This window comes from Nicotiana tomentosiformis, chromosome 10 (genome assembly GCF_000390325.3).
Source record: "Nicotiana tomentosiformis chromosome 10, ASM39032v3, whole genome shotgun sequence".
Taxonomy (NCBI): Eukaryota; Viridiplantae; Streptophyta; class Magnoliopsida; order Solanales; family Solanaceae; genus Nicotiana; species Nicotiana tomentosiformis.
In genome coordinates this window covers 65,985,221-66,007,305 of record NC_090821.1, presented here as the reverse complement: position 1 = coordinate 66,007,305, position 22,085 = coordinate 65,985,221, and the positions used below count along the sequence as shown (strand labels likewise).

General features: G+C 38.4%; 1 pseudogene; it reads right to left on the bottom strand.

Annotated features, from left to right (window-relative positions):
* Positions 1-250: 250 nt before the first annotated feature.
* The window catches only part of LOC117277706 (sugar transport protein 12-like), a 30,529-nt pseudogene continuing 8,694 nt past the window's right edge, over positions 251-22,085 (bottom strand).

Below are 22,085 nucleotides of genomic sequence, written 5' to 3'. Positions count from 1 at the left end.
GAAAAAGGCTCAGATATGCTATCCAACTATAAGAAATGGCATATCTATGTATGCCACCCGTTAAAAATGGAATGTATTCATGCCACTAACGTTATATTATTGGCTCTTTTGTGCCATTATTCATTAACGGTTCTCACACTCGGTATTTATATTTCATATTCTGGTTTTTTTAACCTTACACTTGCCATGTGTCGTTTAATTAGACTCCTTCCCATAACTCGACCCTACACCATAATAAAAGTATAGTTGATCATGTGTTTGTATCTTCTCGAGGAACTTGAGTACAGCTTTCCAAAAATATTTGCAAAGTTATCTCACTCGGAACCAACCATCCTAACGGACCCCATGATTATGCAAAGTTAGCCACGAATACACAGATGCAACAACTACTAAAGTTGCAAACTAAAGAGGCAAATCTGCTACATTTCCGAATTTTGCCCCAATAAGAGCTGCCACTGCTGTTTGGAATATATACATGAAGATGCCACCCCAGAAGAAGAGTACTCTCCTGCCAAACTTATCTGTACAAAAGACTGAAATAAAAGTTGCACAGCCAGTGATAGCAGCTGACATAAGCGAAGCATTACTCTTAAACCCTAATATTTGGAAAAGTACAGGAACATAGAACATGACTACGTTAAGCTGCTGGAGTGATGGAATAAGATTTGACAAAACTCTATACTTCCGGACGAATAAAAGATTATTCCATCACCTGTCTACTTTCTTGGAAGCTTCCCTCGCCATAACAACAACAACAACCCAGTAAAATCTCAGAAGTAAGGGGTCGGGGAGGGTAGTGTATACGTATACCTTACCCTTATTTCCATGGAGTAGAGAGGTTGTTTCCGATAGATTCTCGCCGTAGCTAGGTCATTAAATTCAGCATTCACATTATCAACTCCTCTGATCTTTTTCAACAATTGTTCATCCTCCTCTTTTCATTCCCCTGTCTATCAACGAACTCGGACTATCAGAGAGTGTTAGGGTATATATTATTAACCAAGCATTTAGATATGGTAGATATTCTAATAATTGTCATGGTTAAAAGTCTAAATGGGAGATTGTTGGGATATATACTATTAACCATGGATTTTGGTGTGGATATAATATTTATTATGGAATAATTGTTATTTAATTTTAATAAAGTTTTAAATAAATCATATACTCGTTTGTGTCGTTTACTTATATAGTAGATGATTTAGTTCATAGAGTTTAGCTTATACACGGAAGATTAAATCATCGATTCTTATAAGTATAAAGATCATGTTCACGATCTAATGATGGAATTGGATAAACCATCAGGAATGATTGTAGCACGTGATTAAATATAATTTAGCTTGATTATGAAAATAGTTTAATTCTGACTTCTTGTGCTAGTACATTTTGTATGTATTGAACGGACCAAGTAGAGATAAGTATTTTATACTGACTTAATAAAATAACTTCTCTAGCTACTAAACGTACTTATATTCTTAATTTTGATATAATTATTATTAGTTGCGTATATTCTTTATTGTTTTAATTTATTAAAAGGCGAGATTCTTTTGTGGGTCATTATGCTTGGTAAATTGGACAGTGATGATATACATCGGCGAAGTAATAGTTAGTTGAAGGAATCCATGTCTCGGTCTAGAGATTGATGATACACCTTTATGAAAACTTATAAGTTTTCATGTGTAAACCCTGCAGGTGAATTTTGTATCCGTCACATGATATAAGTTAAGCGAAAATCTAATAAAAATAATCAATGAATTAAATTGTCAGTAATTTAATTTATTTGATTAATATCTGAATATTAGCATGTGGAGTTAAATGAGGTTTAATGGAGGAATTTCGAAATTGAACTAAGGAGTGCAGTTACGAATTTTTAGTGGAATAATTCGTAATTTATTATGGTAGTATTAATTCGGATATTTCGAATTAAGTCCATAATAAGAAGCTTCGTTAATTAAATACTGTGGTCCTTGTTGTGCCCGAATAATTAGGAATTAAATGGAATCATATTTCTTGGTGGAAAAGGAAGACTCAACAGGTTTAAGAAAATAGTTTAAACTCTAAAACTTGTGTCTATATAAAGGGGTCTTATTCCATAAGGATGCTATGGTTTTACTACATGGTTTTTCCAAGGAGGAATTCGCCCACACGAATTTTGCTAATTTCGGGCATTATTCGGGTCACACAGTAGAAGACTGTGGAGTTGGAGGATGATCTCGTAGACGGTTTTCGCTCTCACTTGAAGGCTCTTTTCACGATCACGATCACGCTCCAAGAGATAAGTATCGATTTTTATATTTGATTAAAATCTGTGATTATGTGTTGTCTACATCACATGCAAGTGATCATAACTATTTGTTTCTGCTGTTTATACCTAGTTTTCATCAATCGATATCAGACTCTACTTGCGTCTAAATAGATAACATGAAATATGTGTGTGTATCTGTGCAATTATATACAATTACATGAGCGGTCGCTGAAATTAAAGCCATCGATTGCACTCGTCAGTTAGTTCCTATCTAACGGGTTATGTCGTATTCTTGATATTTAATTAAGAAAAGGATTGAGGAATTGCTTGATGTATTTAATATGGCGGCGGCGGCAAACATTATAGATGTTGTTGACCTTGCGCTTGTAATTTGATTTGTTGATGGGCATATAATAATTAACAAAGAAAGAAAAAGCAGAAGAGGTGTTGCCTGTGATTAGATCCGGTGGCGGCATCGACATTGCCTTTGTTTTTTAAAGATTCACCTTACTTTATTTTCTTGGTTATATGACTATATCTGAGATATTGAAAAAAAAAAAAAAAAAAAGGAGAAGTGGGGAGAGAAACTATTTTAGTTTTTTAATGGTTATTTTTCGTTGTATCGTATTGTATTATTATCCCAAAATAATATTTGTTTTGATTGTTTCATTAAAATTGATTGTATTGTATTGTTAAATCAATTATTGCAGAACAATAAAAAATCTCATTTTTTGAAATAACTGATGTGGTGTAGGGGGATTGTTTCCTATTTTTCTTTCTAATTATGCCCTAACTTATTACTCCATAATTCTATTTTACCTCTTTACCTTTTGTTATATTTTAACTCCAAATCTCCCACCTATAACCCACTTTATCTTCGTCCCATTTCTTTCGGAACAATAAATCATGTCATTGGACATGGGAAAAGAAAAATCGACTGCACTGCTTCTCCACTAGCTAACATTAGCAATTTGCAGATTTCAAGAGGATATGCATACATATGACCATTAACTAAAGAGGAAATTTCATATTAAATGCAATTAAAGGATACTTAGAAGTAAATCTTAAATAAAATATAGTTAAACAACATTATAACTCCTGCCATTTTTAACTCCAACGTAAAATTGCTAATTTTGTTAGAATTTGCATGAATTTTGCTTAGTCTATTTATGAGACATATTTAATGATAAATTAGTAGAAATAGATTTTTTTTTTAATTATTTTTATGCGTAATTCTGGATAAATTTAATATTTAAATAATTAAGGGTATTTTAGTAAACTTATAAGTTATAGTACAGTACGATACAGTCAAATCAAACAGCGAAATATTATTTAACAATAACAAACAATACAATCTATCCAAATATTATACTTATAAAACGATACAATACAACACAATATAATATATTATCAATCATGGGTAACAACCATCCGCCGTAAAAGTCAAGGATTGCTAGCACTGTTGATAACTTTAATTGGTTGTTTGTTGCACTTTTTCTATGGATGCGTGGCCTAGAATGAATTTGCATCTTGTGACTTTGAAATTAGAATAAGCGTTCAATGAGCTTGAATATTAAGGTTTCTGTTTAAGCCTCTGGACGTTGCTCAGTAACCATTTATAATTGGATGGCATTAATTCTAATTATGTGGTCATTATTCTCTCATATTTGAATAATATAGTATATAAATAAGAATTTATGATTACATAAACAGTTATAACCAAAGTGGTTTGTTTATTTGGAATCATTGAAAATTCTTAATAACTTTATACATGTGACACTATTAAAAATCCGGTAAAAATCGACCAAAAAAACCGACCAACGTTGGTCGGTAATGGCCAAAAACCGATCAAAACGCGATCATTTACGTGTGGACGGTATTTTTGTGGTCGGAAAGGAATACCGACCAAAGTTGGTCGGAGATTACCGACCAACTTTGGTCGGTCAATTAAATTCAAAAAACAAAAAAATTACAAAAAAAACCGAACAAAGTTGGTCGGTTTTTTCCGACCAAAGTTGGTCGATATTTTAATTATGTAATAAAAAGATTCACCATCTGGGAATCGAACAGGGGTCTTTATTGTGGCAGAATACTATTCTACCACTAGACCATTGGTACATTTTGTTTTAAGACTGTCTTTTATTTTATTTATACTCTTTAATTGTATTTTCGCACGAAAATAACCGACCAAAGTTGGTCGATTTTATTAAAAAGTAAAATTACCGACCAAAGTTGGTCGGTTTTTTTAAATGATCCGCCGAATCAACAGACCAATTTTGGTCATTTTTTTAATATTAATTTTTATTTATTTTAATTAAAAAACCGACCAAAGTTGGTCGGTTTCTTGAAACATAAATTTCGCGGGACTCAAAAATAATTTTCCGCATTTTTGCGCCAAAGAAAACCGATCAAAGTTGGTCGATTTCGTAAAATATATATATATATATATATTGGTCGGTTTCGTAAAAAAAAAAAATATTTTTTGAAAAATCGACCAACTTTGGTCGGTTTTTTGACCGACCAAAGTTGGTCGGTCGACCTTGGTCGGTTTTTGCCGAATTTCTAGCAGTGTGAGATAATATCATACATAAGTTAAGAATTTTTTATTAATAAATGGTTATCACCAAGGTGATTTATTTATTTGGAATCATGAAAAATTCTTAATAGTTTTATACATGTGTAATTATGTGAATTCATGGAATGAGCATTATGATTAATAAATAGGATCTACCAAAATGATCTATTTATTTGAGTCATTGAAATGTGCTTAATGTACCATGTGAAAATTATCCTTGATAAATCTACACTAGTGGTGGAGGTTTTAACTAGAAAAAGAATTTTATCTTTGGGTACTAGTGACACCAACTCCATCCATTGAGAAGAGATACTGAAGTTTTCGTCGAACGGGGGAAAATACAATATCTTGGATTTTTGTGTATTTAATAAAAAGATAATTTATTGCAAAATGAGGTATTATGTATCCTAAAAATAGGAAGAACATAATATATGTCTTGAACTCATAGTATAATTATAAGGAGAATGGAAACGTGATCATATTTATTTTCATCCATGAAAATGCCTAAAACAGATATTCTCCGGATTTGGTCATAAATTTGGAGGTCATGATATTGACGAACTCCAATTCACCTGAAATTTGGTAAGTCCATCGGAAACAACTTGATGAGAAACACTCACTGCTATAAGTGAATCACATAATTTTTGGGAGTTTCGAGGTCATTTAGATGGGTTTTAAGCAGTTTATCCGATTAAATGAGCTTTGAATGTAAAAAATTATTTTTTTTATATCAGTTTTATTTGTGTTGAATCTGAAATATGATTACACGATATGATTTAGCTTGATATGATATATGGAAAGAATACAAATTACATTGATTTAATCTCTAAATTTGTCTAAAGCAATTAATCCGAATAGTCATCATGAATTTCATGATCTCCAATTGGCCTGAAATTTGGTGGTGTCACGACCCAAAATCCAACTAGCTGTGATGGCACCTAACCTCACCCGCTAGGTAAGCCAAATAACAACAATCCTATTCAATTAATATATAACTAACTCTAATACACTCCATAAGGACGGGTAGTACAAATCATGAGCTTCTAAGATTAGAATTTATAAAGTTGGTATGAAATAAATACACCATCTGTTCGAAAAGTACATAAACAGATTTTTATAAATCTAAGGCTACCATGAACAAGAGGCAGCTACGACTGGAACACAGGTACATCTTCAAATCCAGGCTCTGTCAATCACAGCAACATCAACATCCAATATCTGCACGCAAGGTGCAGAAATGTAGTATGAGTACAACCGACCTCATGTACTCAATAAGTAACAAACCTAAACTTAGGTTGAAAGTAGTGACGAGCTGGAACAAAGGTCAGGGTCCAACACCAATAGCCAACAATAATTCATAACAACATAATAGAAGTAATAAAAAAGGTAGCTCAGAGATAAAATGCTCAGGTCGTTCACAATTCCAGAAAAATAGTCTTGATTTTCAAATATATCAATGAAAACCCAAATCCTTTACCGAAATCACCAATTTATGAGTAAGTTTGAGAACTATGATTTTTCCCAAAACTTTCAACAGATAATTATTTTATTTTTAAATAACATGAGGAAAATACATCTCTATGCCTGCATGTCAATATGTAGGAGAAGTCATGAATGACGCAATATCGTACAGTATGAGAAAAAATGCATCTTTATACATGTATGTCAAGTGTGCATGCAACTCAGTAATATAACCATATGCATACTCTCAGAGTATCATTTCACTCAGTTCTCCCAGTCACTCAGTCCTCACAGTCACTCAGTCCTCCCAACCGCTCAGCACTCACACTCGGTACTCGCACTTAGTAGGTACCTGCGCTCATTAGGGGTGTGTACAGACTCTGGAGAGCTCCTTCAACCCAAGCGCTATAAACTGCACGGACAACTCACGTGTTGCACGAACAACTCATGTGTTATAGTATAAATATCTGAATCTGCACAGACAACTCACGTGCCATAGTATAAATATTTGGATCCGCACGGACAACTCATGTGTTGCACGGACAACTCACCTGCCATAGTATAAATATCTGGATTCGCACGGACAACTCACGTGTTGCACGAACAACTCACGTGCCATAGTATAAATAACCTCACAATAAGGCCCTCGGCCTCACTCAGTCATCAATCTCTCCACTCTCTTGGGCTCACAATGCCATGAACTAGCCCAAAAATGATGATATGATGTATCAATATATATAGCAACAAAGACTGAGGTATAATATGCAATGAATGAATATGACTGAGTATGAAATTATAATTTCAACAAATAATTCAACAGCAATACGACCTCTGTGGGTCTCAATAATACCGGCATATAGGCTCAGCATGATATTTAGCTCAATTTCTCTAACACATGAAAGTACATGAAAAATGCTAAGATTATTTGACTATACAATTTCACGGAATCAATTACGTCACATATTTCTATAGTGCACGCCCACACGCCTATCACCTAGCATGTGTGTCACCTCCAAACAAATCACATAATACATAATTTGGGGTTTCATACCCTCAGCGATAAGTTTAGAAGTGTTACTTACCTCGAACAAGCCGAGTCCAATATCGAGCAAGCTAAACAATGCTTCAGAAATTCCATTCTACGCGTATCAACTTCTGAACGACTCGAATCTAGTCACAATTAATTCGATTCACTCAATACAAATTATAGGAATTAATTCTATATTAAAATATTAATTTTCCCACAAAATTCAAAATTACACTCAAAAATCGCTAGTGGGGCCCATGTCTCAGAACCCAACAAAAGTTATAAAATATGAACGCACATTCAACCATGAGTCCAACCAAACCAAATTTACCAAATTTTGACAACAACTCGACCTTCAAATCCCCAAATCTCATTTTCAAATCCCTAGGCCCAAATCCTCTAATTACACCTCAAAAATACGTAATCTATTTGGAATACTCGATGATAATTCAATATTATAGACTAACAATGATCACAAGTGACTTACCGCAAGCTTTTCCCGTGAATTCTCATTGAAAATCGCTTCAAAACCGTGGTTGGAATGTCCAAAATGACAAAAATATTGGACCCTTCTGTTTTTGTAGCCTACCCAGCGTTTCCGCTTCTACGGAGTACCTAACCGCATCTCCGGTCTCGCAGATGCGAGGTCCTCCCTGCTTCTGTGGCTTATTTCACTTCTGCGGAGCTTTTGCGGAACCCAAGCAACTTCTGCGATGAGGCCCCTCCCCTCTCACTTCCTTTTCTGCGATCAACTCATCGCATGTGTGAGTCCATTTCCGCGGTCATGCGTGCGCACCTGCGACCCCTGCCCTTTCCAAGCCAATTCCACTTCTGGGAAACCAAGCTCGCTTCTGAGAGCTCGCACCTGCGAACCAATTTCCGCAGGTGCAATTGTATCAGTAGGCAGCAACAAGTTTTAATTGTTCTAAATCCAAATTTGATCTGTTAACCATCTAAAACTCACCCGACGCCCTGGGGACCTCAACCAAATACACCAACAAGTCCTAAAATATCATACAAACTTAGTCGAATCTCTAAATCACATCAAACAACGCTAAAACTACGAATCATACCCCAATTAAAGCTTAATGAAACTAAGAATTTTTAACTTCTATATTCGATGTCGGATCCTATCAAATCAAGTCCGATTGACCTCAAATTTTGCACACAAGTCATAAATGACATAACGGACGTATTCCAATTTTCAGAATCAGATTCTGGCCCTTATATCAAAAAGTCAACTCCCCAGTTAAACTTTCAAATAATTTTCCGGACACGTCCCTAAGTCCAACATCACCATACGGAGCTATTGGAATCACCAAAACTCTATTCTGGGGTCGTTTACATATAATTATAATAGAATATAGGATAAGCAGTAAATGGAAAAATGGGGTTGTAATACTCAAAACGACGGGCCGGGTCGTTACATTCTCTCCCACTTAAACATGCGTTCGTCCTCGAACGTGCCAAGAGTTATTCCTAAGCGTTTAAATCATTGTTCCACCCTATCATGCACATACACGGGGTGATCCCTCGTTACCTTATTCCATAATGATCTGACCACAACATAAATGAAGATCATTAATTTAGCCTTGGCCCGTGAACCATCCAAAACTCACCCGAGGCCTCCGGGACCTCAATCAAATATACCAACAAGTCCTAAAATATCATACGAACTTAGTCGAACCTCTAAATCATATCAAACAATGCTAAAACTACGAATCATACCCTAATTCAAACTTAATGAAACTAAGATTTTTTAACTTTTACATTCGATGCCAGAACTTATCAAATCAAGTCCGATTGACCTCAAATTTTGCACACAAGTTATAAATAACATAACGGACATATTCCAATTTCTAGAATCAGATTCCGACCCCAGTATCAAAAGGTCAACTCCCCGATCAAACTTCCAAATAATTTTTCGGGCACGTCCCTAAGTCCAAAATTACCATACGAAACTATTGGAATCATCAAAACTCTATTCCGGGGTCGTTTACATATAATTATAATAGAACACAGGATAAGCAGTAAATGGAGAAACGGGGTTGTAATACTCAAAACGACCGGTCGAGTCGTTACAGGTAGGTCCATCAAAAATGACCTAATAAGAAAAACCCACTACATTGCAGTGAATTACGTCGTATTTCAGTAGGTTATAATCGTTTAGATGGGTTATGTTTTGCGGTTTGCGGGATTAAAAATGTGATTTGGATATGAAAAGTCATTCCTTTTATGTCAGTCTTATTTTTGTTAACTCTGGAACATGATGATGCATGTTGATTTAACATGAATTGACATATGGTTGGAATGTATGTCATATTTTAAATTCCTAAAAATACTTAATCGGTAATTTTTTCGAATTTTGAAATTTAATTTTCTAAGAAAATACATGGTTGTGATTAAATGGTGATAGGAATTAACCCCTATGGTATCCATTATCTATTATAGTGAGATAATAACTTTACGCGTTGACTTTAGGTCTTTCTCCATATCAGATAAATTTATTTTGAACTTACTGAGTATAATTACTAGTAGTTGATAACATGTATTGACTCTCCATCTGAGTTTACACGTTGAATCAATTTTATAATTATAATGCAACCATGATTAAGTGGTAATAGAAATATATTTCTATGGTCTTCCACTATTAATTTCAAGTGAGTATAAATTTACACGTCGATTTTAGGTCTTCCTCCATATCGGATAAATTTATTGTAAGCTCACTAGGTGAAATACTAGTTATTGATATCATGTACTTACTCTCCATATGAGTATACATGTTGGATCAATGGAACTAGAGCTATTAATTATGGTGTTTACTTGACTTAAATTAACAATATACTTTCCATCTGAGTTGGGTCTGTTTTAATTTATTGGAGTGGATAATCTAGCAGTACATGTATATGTTGCATAAGTAGTTCTTTTCCCATCGAAATTTGCTATTCAAGGTGCATGAATATATGTGTGTAGTGCATGAATATATGAGTTGGTTCTGTTTCTTTTTGGATTGTATAATTCTTGCATTATATAATATACTTTGCATGAATGACTCTGTCACGACCCAAAATCCAACTAGCCGTGAGGGCATCTAACTCAACCCGCTACTTATGCCAGTTAACAATAAACCAGTTCAAATGATATTTATTAAGAGAAGAAATGTTAATACAACTGAACTCTTATACAAGAATTCCCAAGGAATGGTAGTACAAATCATGAGCTTCTAAGATTTAGAGTATACAAAGCTAGTATGAAATAAATACATCATTTGTCTGAATGCGCGTAAACAAGTTTTTTATAAGTCTAGGGCTATCATGAATAAGAGGCAGTTGTAACTGGAATGCAGGTACATCTTCAATGCTAGCTTCTGTCATACACAACAACATCCGCATCCAAAATCTGCACGCATGGTGCAGAAGTGTAGTATGAGTACAACCGACCACATGCACTCAATAAGTAACAAACCTAACCTTAGATTGAAAGTAGTGACGAGCTGGGATAAAGGTCAGAGTCAAACTCCAATAACCAGTAACAGTTCATAATAATATAATAAAGATGGTACAAGAAATAACTCAATAAATAAATACTCAGCTCGTATACAATTCCGGAAAATAAACATTTCCTTTTCAAGTATAACAGTAAAACTCAAATCTTTTGCCGAAAGTATGAGTAAGTCTAAAATTTGTGATTTTTCTCAAAAGCTTTAATGACAGATAAGAAATTCCATTATCAGATGGCATGATGAAAAATACTTCTATATGCCTACATATCAAGTATGCATGTCTAATGCAATACAGCACAATGATTGTCACAACCCAAACAAACCCCTGTCGTGATGGCGCCTATCGTGGAACTAGGCAAGCCGACTCATTTCCCAAACAAACCGATATTTTTATTTCAAAGATAATTTCAATGCTATTTAACATAAAAACCTTCGCAAAGGAGTTGAAATCAAAATAAAAGTGTGAAAAAGAAAAGCCCGATATCGGGGTGTCACTAGTCATGAGCATCTACTACAATCTATTTACCAATATCAAGGCTAACTCTGCCTGAAAATAGCTAAATACAACTAGAGGAAGATAAGAGGGAGAAGAACAGGGGCTGCGGTCGCCAAGCAGCTACCTTGCTATCCCCGAGAAAATCTGCAAACCAAAATAATCAACAACCGCTACCGTGTCCAGCTACACCTGGATCTGTACACAAGGTGCAGGGAGCAACGTGAGTACGCCAACTTAGTAAGTAACAACAATAAAAAAGACTGAGCAGTAGTGACGAGCAATAAAGCATATAACGTTCATATCAGGAAATCTCAGTAAAATACTATATGCTTTTAAAATCAGGATTTGAAACAAAACATCTCGTTTAAACCCAGTTCCAGTTTTCAAACAGAGGAAAAATGCAAAGGTGAGCAAAAATGATGAAATCACAAACAGCCCCTCGGGCAAAACATCACTCATATACAGCCCCTCGAGCAAATCTCATAGTCACTCGTGCCACTCGAGCATACCTCACAACCACTCTTGCCACTCGGGCATACCTCACAATCACTCATGCCTCCCAGTCGCTCAGCACTCGGCACTCGCACTCAGTAGGTACATGCGCTCACTAGGGGTGTGTACAGACTCTGGAGGGGCTCCTTCAGCCCAAGCACTATAATCTTTACGGACAACGCACATGCTGCACGGACAACTCACGTGCTATAATAATAAAGTATGATGTAGGCGGGCAACCCCGATCCATACTTATCCTCATAATCAAGCCCTCGGCCGATATCAAACATGCTGCGGCGTGCAGCTTGATCCGATAAATATGCAACATGCTACGGCATGCAGCCCGATCCCATAAATATCCTCACAAATCAGGCCCTCGGCCTCACTTAGTCATAAACCTCTCAAGCCACTCGGGCATTTCAGTAAAATCAGGGCATTCGGCCCAAAACAACATTTATATGCATCAAAATAGAGTCATAAAACTGAGTTATGCAGTAAACAAGTATAACCATAACAAAGTATAGATTTTCAATCGAAAACAATGAGATGGTAGTAAGAAAAGGCCCCTAAGGGTCCAAACAGCACTGGCACAAGGCCCAAACATGGCACTCAGCCCAGTTTACAGAAACTCTTTCTAAAACATATAAGTATCATATAGTTTCAACAAAATATGCAACGTGACAGTTGCTACAGGACGGACCAAGTCACAAATCCCCAACGGTGCACGCCCACACGCCCATCACCTATTATGTGTGTCACATCAAAATAGTAAAATGATATGAAATCCGATGTTTCATACCCTCAGGACTAGATTTACAATCGTTACTTACCTCAAACCGGTCAAATCTCTACCCCGCAATGCTCTTGTCTCTGGACTCGGCCTCAATGCTCCATATCTATTTACAATCAGTACAATACCATCAATATACGCTAATGGAATGAATTCCACAAGAAAAATTATCAAATTAGACCAAAACTCGAAATTGGCTAAAACCCGGCCCCCGGGCCCACATTTCGAAATCTAACAAAATTCATAAAACTAGAAAGCTCATTCACTCACGAATCTAACGATACCAAATTCATCAAAATCCGACATAGTTTGGTCCTTCAAATCCTTGAATTACTCTCCAAAAAATCCAAGCCCTAACACCTCATTTTCACTAATTACATGATGAAACAATGGAAAATCACCATATATACGAGTATTAGGGCTCAAGCAACTTACCTCACTGATAACCCTTGAATCACCATTCAAACATCACTGAAAAAGCTCCAAACACCAACTTGAAAATAGTGAAAATGAACCAAATTCGCGAAGTGTTCTATTTATGGTTTCTGCCCAGGTTTTCGCACCTGCGGGCTCTTTTTCAGCACCTGCGGTCAAGGCGCCGCATCCGCGAACTCCACTTAATTCCCCAGCTTCCGCAGCTGCGCTCCAGGCCTCGCACATGCGGGCTCGCAGGTGCGGCCAAATCCTTCGCGCCTGCACTCCAGCCTTGGCCTCACATTTTTCCGCATCTGCGCATCAAATTCTCGCGCCTGCGAAAGCGCACCTGCGCGCTCATACTCCGCTTCTGCGGAAACTGACCAACCTCCTTTCCTTCGCATCTGCGCCCCAGGTTTCACCCCTGCGGGCTCGCAGATGTGACCTCCAACTCGCACCTGCGCAACCTGCCTAGCCCAGCATTGCCCGTACCTGCGAACTCCCCACGCGCACCAGCGGCCTCGCACCTGCAACTCCTCCTTCCGCAGGTGCGGAAATAGCAGAAGCAGTAGCTCCACCTGTAAAATCCAACTTTGACAAATCCGTTAACCACCCGGAATCACCCCGAGGTCCTCGGGACCTCAACCAAAAATATCAACAAGTCATATATCGACATACCAACTTAGTCGAACCCTCGAATCACTCAAAACAACATTAAATCATCAAATTACCCTCGGATTCAAGCCTAACAACTTCTAAATTTCCAAATTCGACAACCGATGACGAAACCAACCAAACCACATCCGAAAGACCTCAAATTTTACATACACAACACAAATGACACTATGAACCTACTCCAAACTCTGTAATTTTGTTCCGACCCCGATATCAAATTTTTCACTGCCGACCAAAATCGCCAAATTTCCAATTTCGCCAATATAAGATTAATTCTACCACGAACCTCCAAATTTCATTCTGGACGCACTCCTAAGTCCAAAATAACCTAACGGAGCTAACGGAACCATCATAATTCAAATTCGAGATCGTTTACACATAGGTCAACATCCGATTGACTTTTCCAACTTAAGATTCTAAATAAGAGACTAAGTGTTTCATTCTACTTCGAGCCCGAACCAACTAACCCGGTATATCATAATATAGCTTAAGAGCATAAAGGAAACAGAAATAGGGGAAACGGGGCTATAACTCCTGAAACGACCGGCCGGGTCGTTACATCCTCCCTCACTTAAACATACGTTCGTCCTCGAACATGCCGAAAGTTGTTCCAAAAGCCAAGAAATGGCTGTGTAACTTTCCCATGCATATGCCCGGGGGTGATCCCACGTCACCATATCCCATACAGGTCGGATAGCACAGCATAACTGAAATTCCTCAATTCAACCTAGCCCACAAGCCTTCGAATCAAATTTCCAACATTCGAAATTTCTTATAAGATCAGAAGTTCGCATCTATATACTGTAATTGTGAACAAGTTGTACCAAAAGTCATAATCATAACTCAAATACTCAAATTCAAATATCGCATAGCTCGAATGATTGAAGCAATGATTTCAAATCACAGTATCGACTCAAATCAACCCAGTGCTGGTAATAAACCTCATATCAGACAAAACCTCGTTCTAAAACCTTCGTACATAGCCGATGATGAAAGAAACATACCGAATTCATAACCATTCATTAGACCAACAGGTCATGGAGCTCTTGTTCCTTCCACAATAACTATAGCCAATTTTAAAGTCGACTTCCGATATTATCCTCCCAATTATACCACAATCAAATCTGATAGCATCCATTCTAGGCCCAATGACCTCGTCTCATCCAACACGACCACTCTAGTGACATGACACATCAATACAATATAAAGCCACAACCCGCGCAATCCGTGCACCAGATAGCAACATTCCAAATGTACCCAATCGTAACAATGACCCAAACAGGAGAACCGTTCTGCAAGCTCGACGAGTACCACCCCGACGCAATGTTAAGAACCCATCATACACCGCAGAACCATAACACACGAATCTTACACAAGGGATCATATTTCCACAAAACTCTACTGTAATACGCGACCCTATCCAAATACGGGTCCATATGAAACACCTCAAGCCACCCTGCTAAAATCAATAACCATGCGCCATTCGACATCAAGTACCCAAAGTGCATTACCATAACCACAGAGAAACAAACGACACCATGCCACATAAAACCCGAAAGAACATAACCAATACGTCATCAACCAAGCAATATCCAATACTATTCTTGTTCAAATTCTGCTATAAGGCCACAATAGAACCGCACCATATGTGTATATAACCAATAAATCACAACTCCTCGTAGCATAGAAGAGTAACTCACAGATCATTTCGGAACATGAATAAGCTTCATATCAACCGAATGGCACATCCTTCAACAATAGCAGTATGGAGCCAATCAATCCAGCTCGGTGTAAAATACACATCCTAATTGGGCCTATCAATGGGCCCCAAATCAACTATGGTCAGCCACAAATAGATAAACAACCTCCGAAAATCCACAATGATGGAATCATAACACCTTTTATCATCTAGTTAGCTCTGGCCTCAACTTCACAGTCCACAACCATGAAACAATCTGCTCCTGAGAACTCCCAATCTCCAATTCCATAGAACGCATGAATCACCATATTTGATTCCACCTCCACTGCCTGAATGCCTAACACCTCTCTCATACGCAATCTTCCTACGAGAAATACTTAAAAAAATTCTTCCGTGCCACCTGGAAAAAATTTGAATATCAACAGTCGATCAATCAGGAGAGTGCCGCAATACCAGCGAAGTACCCATAAATCAAAACACTACTACACCATCTGAAATGTACACTCTCATCAAGTTATACAAGATAGTAATATCATTTACCTAGTCATCGGAAACTGTTCATGCTGCCTAAGAATTTATGTCCTTCCCTTCAAAACTGAACTGTGACCTTGTACATGTAAATCTTATTCCCGCACAACACACATCTATTATGCCATCATGTGACAAGCATAAGAATTCCATTATCAACTCTGAGTCACTAGAAAATTACATACCTTATTAGTCAGAAACCTCTTTCTTGCTTCTTTCTAGGAGGAAATCATAACACACAACACGTTCCGTACATCGATAGAAAATATCCAATTCAAACCATGGTAGAACCCATCATGAACACTTTGAAATTCATTCGCACATAACCAGGCTATCTGAACTGGATTCCTCTAACTCCACCAAGCCACACAGGTTGCCAAATTTGAGAGCATTGCCATGAAACACCTGTAGATACTAGCCACATCATAAGTACCCAAAGAACCGATCATACCCATTACTGTGCTAACCCAACCTACTACCAAGTTGTCCTATTTCTCCAATTTCTTTCTAAATTGCCTTCAAATTGCTACTTTTTCCTTATTAGAACACTACTATCATTAACTAAAATTTACCCCACGAACTCTAGCATAGAATCACGCCGCCCTAAGGCTTATAAGCCGATGAATTCCCTTTTTATGTATCCCAAAGGTTCCACAACCAAAAATGCTTACTCCGAAGAGACTTTATGTTAACCTAAAACAATTTCCTTCACCTTCTTGATACTGAAATGCATAATTCACAATGATGTAAGATGCCATGAGTCTCAACACCGTTCAATGCAACTCCCAGTTTTCTAGCCATATTTATAAATCTTGAATTCATTGGAACCATTCTCGAGAGTCATCCACTCTACTCAATTCTCGAATTAACCGACCAAACGAACCGAAACGACATGTTCCCCATTAGCACACCAACAACCAAGGAAATAAAGAGTAACCCACACTCCTACGCGACCGAGCAAATACCCGCTCCATGTACACTACATTCTCTGTGAATAACCACTCAATTATTTTATGGTCCTCCTATAACCATAGAGTGTAATACAACTTGTGTCCAGAAATTCCTTTACCCGAGTCATTCTCGATCTCAACCTCTGCAAGTCATAACTGATTAACCGGTATACCCCAAATCGAAACTAATACGACCCATAACCGTGCAATCAACTCGTCGATAGCAGACTCCCCCACTTAGCCTTAAGCAGCAATTATATAAAATTAGAACCCGTAAGGATTTCTCCTTCTCAATTACCAAGGTAGCGCACCGTTAACCTGCCAGGCTTCTCGAAGTCTTTTATTAAGCCTTTCATGAACATTCTGAATCTCCAGCCAAAATCACACACGCGACCTCCTACCGGGTAGCAAGTAATATTCCTCGCAAAAGCTTCATCAACATCACGCCACCGCTAGCTGCACACAGGAGATAACCCACATGTGGAATTCCTTAATGACATCTTCCAATGACACTGCACTGAGTGCAACAACCACTAAATCTGTAAATTCTCCTGAGTTCATGCTCACCCACTATTTGTATAAGTCTGCACTTTCCCTATTGACATCAACTGTACGTCAACAATACCTTGCGAACTTAAGTCATATTGCACCTGACACGATAATCAGATCTTCACGCCTCTATTCATTTCAAACACACTCATTTCTGCCATATTCAATTTTCCTTTTTACACTATCCATCACTCCAAATATAGTCTGCAGGCCGATTCACATACTAACATAATTCCAAACCATTCTACACTTTCTCAAGGCGCACGACTACCGTACTAGTGAATTCATATGCTAATCTGCCACTCTCACTTCAGTTAAATCATCTCCTTTAAGAAACTTCTCCTACTTGACCTGCTAGTACTTCAACCATCGCGAAACACTTCTCGTCATATCTTCCCTCATACTTTGCTACCCAACTGCTGCATCAAATCGAAATGTATCTCTGTCGCACCTAAACCAATAAAATGTTACCGACTTTAAGTCTCTTCGAAGATCATCTTTCTCGAGCCATCAACATCAAAAATACCCATTCGTAACCACAATTACTACACAATCACTTACTCTTCTTAAGTCCAAACTCATTGACAAAACATGAAAATTTAATTTGCCCCAAAATTTAACAACGTGAAATATCCTTCAAAACATTCACACTCGAGACCGTACGTCACATCAAAACAAAAATCAAGCACCCAATGGCCTTCCTTTACATTTCAAGAAAACACTTCTCGTCGCATTCAAATCATCTTAACACATCCCGCAGTTACATCATACTAATCACAAAGCCATTCCACCGCTCATCGAGCCACGAATTCCACTCGTAGGGGCATTACCGGACATATTAGTCCAAATGTACAGGTTACAACTGAAGCTACCGAGCCAAACGACGGTTTAAACCTGGCCTCAAGTCCTCCAGACTAGCTTATCACCAAAACACATAATACACATCTCGAACCTCGTTCATAGAATCACAAGCCGATGATGCACAACTGATACCGAGCGCTCATGTGCGCATATGAATGCGTGGAAGGAATTCAAAGAGTTATGTTTCCAGCTGAATCAATTTCGCACGATAGAATACAAGAAAAGGAAATTTTTCTAAGGGTTCTGCAGCCTCTTGAAGATAAGTACAGACGTCTCTGTACCGATTTGCAAGACTCTACTAAACCCGCTCATGACTCGTGAGACCTATGTAACCTAGGCTCCGATACCAATCTGTCACGACCCAAACAAATCCATGTTGTGATGGCGCCTATCGTGGAACTAGGCAAGCTGACTCATTTCCAAAACAAACCGATATTTTTATTTCAAAGATAATTTCAATGTTATTTAACATAAAAACCTTCGCAAAGGAGTTCAAATCAAAACAAAAGTGTGGAAAAGAAAAGCCCGATATCGGAGTGTTACTAGTCATGAGCATCTACTACAATCTATCTAACAATATCAAGGCTAACTCATCCTAGAAAATAGCTAAATAAAACTAGAGGAAGATAGGAGGGAGAAGAGCAGGGGCTGCGGTCGCCAAGCAGCTACCTTGCTATCCCCGAGAAAATCTGCAAAAAAAAAATAATCAACAACTGCTACCGTGTCCAGCTACACCTGGATCTGCACACAAGGTGTGGGGAGTAACGTGAGTACGCCAACTCAGTAAGTAATAACAATAAATAAAGACTGAGCAGTAGTGACGAGCAATAAAGCATATAACGTTCATATCAGGAAATCTCAGTAAAATACCACATGCTTTTAAAATCAGGATTTGAATCAAAACATCTCGTTTAAACCTAGTTTCAGTAAAAATCATTTAAAGATATTTTTCAACAGTTTTCAAACAGAGAAAAAATGCAAAGGTGAGAAAAAATGATGAAATCACAAACAGCCCCCGGGAAAAACATCACTCATATACAGCCCCTCGGGCAAACCTCACAGTCACTCGTGCCACTCGGGCATACCTCACAATCACTCATGCCTCCCAGACACTCGGCACTCGACACTCGCACTCAGTAGGTACCTGTGCTCACTGGGGGTGTGTACAGACTCCGAAGGGGCTCCTTCAACCCAAGCGCTATAATCTGCACGGACAACTCACGTGCTGCACGGACAACTCACGTGCTATAATAATGAAGTATGTTGTAGGCGGGCAGCCCCGATCCACACTCATCCTCAGAATCAAGCCCTCGGGCGATATCAAACATGCTGCGGCGTGCAGCCCGATCACATAAATATGCAACATGATGCGGCGTGCAGCCCGATCCCATAAATATCCTCACAAATCAGGCCCTCGGCCTCACTCAATCATAAACCTTTCAAGCCACTCGGGCATTTCAGTAAAAATAGGGCATTCGGCCCAAATTAACATTTATATGCATCAAAATAAAGTCATAAAATTGAGTTATACAGTAAACAAGTATAACCATGACTGAGTATAGATTTTCAATCGAAAACAGTGAGAGGATAGTAAGAAAAGGCCCTAAAACAGCACTGGCACAAGGCCCAAATATGGCATTCAGCCCAGTTTACAGAAACTCTTTCTAAAATATATAAGTATCATATAGTTTCAACAAAATATGCAACTTTACAATTGCTATAGGACGGGCCAAGTCAGAAATCCCCAACGGTGCATGCCCACACGCCTGTCACTTAGCATGTGTGTCACCTCAAAATAGTAAAATGATACGAAATCCGAGGTTTCATACCCTCAGGACTAGATTTACAATCGTTAATTACCTCAAACCGGTCAAATCTCTACCCCGCAATGCTCTTATCTCTCGACTCGGACTCGAATGCTCCAAATCTATTTACAATCAGTACAATACCATCAATATATACTAATAGAATGAATTCCACAAGAAAAACTATCAAATTAGATCAAAATTCGAAATTGGCTCAAACCCGGCCCACGTCTCGAAATCTAACAAAATTCACAAAACTAGAAAGCTCATTTGCTCACGAATCTAACCATGCCAAATTCATGAAAATCCGACATTGTTTGGTCCTTCAAATCCTTAAATTACTCTCCAAAAATTCCAAGCCCTAACACCTCATTTTCACTAATTACATGATGAAACAACGAAAAATAACCATATATACGAGTATTAGGGCTCAAGCAACTTACCTCACTGATAACCCTTGAATCACCCTTCACAAATCACTCCAAAAGCTCCAAAACCCGACTTGAAAATGGTGGAAATGAACCAAATTCGCAAAGTATTCTATTTATGGTTTATGCCCAGGTTTTCGCACCTGCGGGCTCTTTTTCCGCGCCTGCGGGACCGCAAGCTTCCGCACCTGCGCTCCAGGCCTCGCACATGCGGGCTCGCAGGTGCGGCCAAATCCTTCGCGCCTGCGCTCCAGCCTCGACCTCACATTTTTTCGCATCTACGCAGCAAATTCTCGCGCCTGCGAAAGCGCACCTGCGCGCTCATACTCCGCTTCTGCGGATACTGACCAACCTCCTTTCCTTCGCATCTGCGCCCCAGGTTTCGTACCTGTGGGCTCGCATATGCGACCTCCAACTCGTACCTGCGCAACCTGCCTAGCCCAGCATTTCCCGCACCTGCGAACTCCCCACACGCACAAGCAGCCTCGCACCTACGACTCCTCCTTCCGCAGGTGCGGAAATAGCATAAGCAGCAGCTCCACCTGCAAATTCCAACTTCGACAAATCATTTAACCATCCGGAAGCACCCCGAGGCCCTCGGGACCTCAACCAAAAATACCAACAAGTCATATATCGACATACCAACTTAGTCGAACCCTCGAATCACTAAAAAAAACATCAAATCATCAAATTACTCTCGGATTCAAGCCTAAGAACTTCTAAATTTCCAAATTCGGCAACTGATGTCGAAACCAACCAAACCACGTCCGAATGACCTCAAATTTTGCACACACGTCACAAATGACACTATGAACCTACTCCAAATTCCGGAATTCCGTTCCGATCCCGATATCAAATTTTCCACTGCCAACAAAAATCGCCAAATTTCCAATTTTGCCAATTCAAGCCTAATTCTACCACGAACCTCCAAATTTCATTCCGAACGCACTTTTAAGTCCAAAATAATCTAACAGAGTTAACGGAACCATCAGAATTCAAATCTGAGATCGTTTATACATAGGTCAACATCTTGTTGACTTTTTTAACTTAAGGTTCTAAATAAGAGACTAAGTGTCTCATTCCACTCCGGGCCCAAACCAACTAACCCGGTATATCATAATATAGCTTAAGATCATAAAGGAAACAGAAATGTGGGAAACGGGGCTATATCTCCCGAAATGACAGGTCGAGTCGTTACAATAATGAACTCATGTACTCACACTCTCAGAGTACTCAATATCACTGTCTCGCATATCCACTCACCACGCTCAATATGCAGCACACTCAGTCACTCGTCACTGTACAGGGAAGATCCATCCCAAATATAAATGACAACTCGCGCACAGTCACTTAGTACTGTATATGGCTAATCCAGCTCAGGGAGGATACATCCCAAATATATATATATATATATATATATATATATATATATATATATATATATATATATATTTGATAGCTTACATGCAGTCACTCGGTACTGTATAGGGCCAATCTAACCAAGAAAAGATTCATCGCTAAATATAATATCAACTGCGCTCACTGTGAGTGTGCAGACTCCGGAGGGGTTCCTTCAGCCCAAACACTATAA